Below are 3259 nucleotides of genomic sequence, written 5' to 3' on the forward strand. Positions count from 1 at the left end.
TTTAAATTATTCCCACGTGGTGGCTAACGATTGGCCTGTTAGCCATATAAGAGGCTTGAGCAGTTTCCGCCCAAGCGGAAGAGGACTCCACATCCATCTCGTGGGGACTCTGGATACACGGCAGGGTAATAGAGACCCTGTGTGAGATTCAGAGGAGCTTGGCGACCTGATCCATCGCCCACCTCTTCCCGTCTTCGATCGCAAATTTTATAAGACGTATCTACGATTTCGATTTTGGTGGCGCGTTCACCCAGAGCATCCGTAGCTCTGTTTCCGTAGAGCCTAGCAAACTCCACGTGACCGTCCGTGTTGTCTGTGTCTGTAACCGCAACTCAAGCACGTTTTCCAGCCTATACCACTGCCATCTCGGTGTAAATAAACAATCTTTAAAACTACCGCTAAGCGTTTGTGCCTAAATCCAGCTCGTTGCCCTCCCTCTCCGATCCAGCGTGTCCGGGCTGCTGGCCACAGCCCGCGTGCAGCACGGAAAAGGGCTCGGGTCGCTCCTGGCCCGCACACCTTACATCACAAATACTAGTACCAACACCACAATTCACACCTTGTTGGCAGTCTCAATAGTGCAGGCAAAGATTTAATGGGCAGGATTCCTGAATTATCCTGTCACCCCTGGAGGTTGTTGATCCAGAACAGAATGGAGTTGTGCTGACAGAGCAGTACAGTGAAGATATTACTTGCAACGTCTGTGCTCTGAATAAAAAGAGCAGTTCAGATCCTGGTATGTCCGTCTTGCAGTTTTCAAGAGCATTACAGTTACTTTTAGACAGAATCAGCAAGCCATCCTTTCTGTTGGGATTTTCAAAGAGGATCAGTCCCTAAAGCTGGAGCTCAGCCCCACATGTGCAGTGCTTTGGGATATAAAGCCCAATTCAGCAGTTCACTCTAAGTACATACGTAGAAACTTTGCTGAACAGTAGCATGTCAAAGTGCTTGTTTACATGCTGCACTGGCCCTGTGCTTTTAGTGAGCTTTTTTCTTAGCTTTCCATCTTATGTTTTTAATTATTTCATATTTTTACACCTCCATCCAGAATCTCTGACTGGGCAGGTTTGGTCTGACCAGCAGCATATTTAGCTGTTAGGATATGATATATTGCTTTTGTGGCAGGACCAAATGCTGTTTAGTGATCTTCAACACTTTTGATAAATTGGGTTAGATGTATTACTGATTTTTGTAGTTAAAGTGCAGGCTTTTCCTGACAAGCAGTGATTTAGCTACCATACACATTGGAGCTGTTTATATGCTCAGGAGAAGCTGCTGGGGAACACTGAAACATGGAAAGTATATTTATGAGATGAAAATATTGTTCAGACAGAATTGCTGAGTGTTTGTTTACATTTGTAGATAAAGTTTTAAATATAAAAAAATAATCAAAGTGTATTTCCTAGTTACTAAGAAAGACCTGAACATAAAAGGATTATTTTTTTTATATTTTTCCCCTGGCATTGCAGGAGTTATAAAAGTCTAAGTGTAAGTTGCTTTACTTAGTTCTGCAGTATCTGTAAAATATTAAAGACTAAATGATTTACGTGTCTCCCTCCCACCAGACCTGTGTTGGCTGTCTGACATCAAATGTCCTCTGATTTAAAAAAAAAAACAAAAAAAGCACCATTGGGTAGCTATAAAACACTAATTTTTAACACCACAGTTTTTTGGGCCTTGAGGGGGTTCTGAGCTATTTCATAATAAAATATACTTCTTCCAGTTGAAATTTTTCCCTAAACTCTTATTTTTACTTCACAATACAGTGTATCAAAATCTTAAGTATGTAAGACAATTCTCATATTTTGTCTCTTAAAAGTGGTATGTACCCAGTATTTGGGCTGGAGACTGTGATGCTGTCCACACATTTCATTCCTGCCATTTAAAAAGGGGAACCATCAGAACAGACAGAAATAAATCTACTATCCTAATGAAGCAGTTTCACCAGATAGAAACATTTGGTTTGTGAGGAAAGGGACAAATCATTAAGCTGACTAGCCTTTAAATCTGGAGTATCACCACTGAAGCCAATGCAAGTTAAGGTACTGTCATCTGGTCCTAGATTAGCCCAGAAATATTTGTGTTGGCAATTCACATCCCCTTTCCCCTCCAAAAGTGACATTCAATTTTAGAATAAACAGTAGATTGACTTGACATACAGCCTTTTACGTCCCTCTGGTTTACCTGAGATCCTTATTTCTTTGCAAGCCCCGTTCTAGGAAGTGCTAAATACCTTGGGGAGCTGCTAGTCTGCCCACCTCATAGGATCAGATTCCAGGGACTTCCTACAAATAAAACACTTTCTGTTTTGAGAGACAATCAGGAATGATTAGGTGGGCATGAATCTTCCCCATCCCACCCATGGTTCCCATGGCAGGTTTTACAATGTTGATTCAGCCCTGCTTGCTCTAAAGATAAGGATGTATTCAGTAAGTGTCAGACCATAAAATGATAAGCAAAGTATCTGGAGATAACAAACATAACCTGCCAAAATAGGTCTACCTCAGGTATTTTCTAGTCTTGTTCTCCAGGCTCAAAGCAGCAAAAGGTTCATAAAATTGGTCCATAGGCCAAGGGAGAAGCATTATGCTAAGGAAGTGCTGACAAACATTGGCACAGAGCGGTCCTTCTGTATTGCAGGGACGGAGCCACCGAGAGCCCGGGTGCTGCACCCGGTGCCGGGAGGGATCTAAACTGCGCCTAGGTGGTTTAAATCCTTCCTCTGTGGCTGGGGGCACGAGCTGGATCCCCAAGCACTCTAGATGAGCATTTCTCAACCCATGGGTCGCAACCCAAGAGCGGGTCGCAAGAATATATGAAAGCGTTGTGAACAAACTTTAAAAATGGATGCTCTTGTAAAGGAGAAAAACGTGGGAACTGGTGGCTTTCCCCCTGCAGGCTGGCAGAGCTGCCGGGCCCGCACAGCGCGGGGCCGGGGCCGCGGGTCGGGAGTGAGGGGCGCTGATGTTTACAGCTGGGTCCTGCTACAAAACAGGTCTGGAACCGCTGCCCTAGCCTTGCACCGAGGAGCCTTCCTCAGCAGGGTCCTGCCTGCCCACGGCACCTACGTGGAGGCAGGGAGCGAAGGCAGCGCGGATGATCCGCGCCCCTCACGAGCCCGACAGGACGCGGTGGCCCCCGCCAAGCACCTGCTCTCCGGCCCCTGCAAAGCGGCAGCGAGGCACGCGTATCAGCGCCGGCGGCGCCCGCAACCCGCGCAGCGCCAGTCCCCGGCGGCGGGTCAGGGCCCGCCAGCCCG

Source organism: Alligator sinensis, unplaced genomic scaffold (assembly GCF_000455745.1).
Source record: "Alligator sinensis unplaced genomic scaffold, ASM45574v1 scaffold1166_1, whole genome shotgun sequence".
NCBI lineage: Eukaryota > Metazoa > Chordata > Crocodylia > Alligatoridae > Alligator > Alligator sinensis.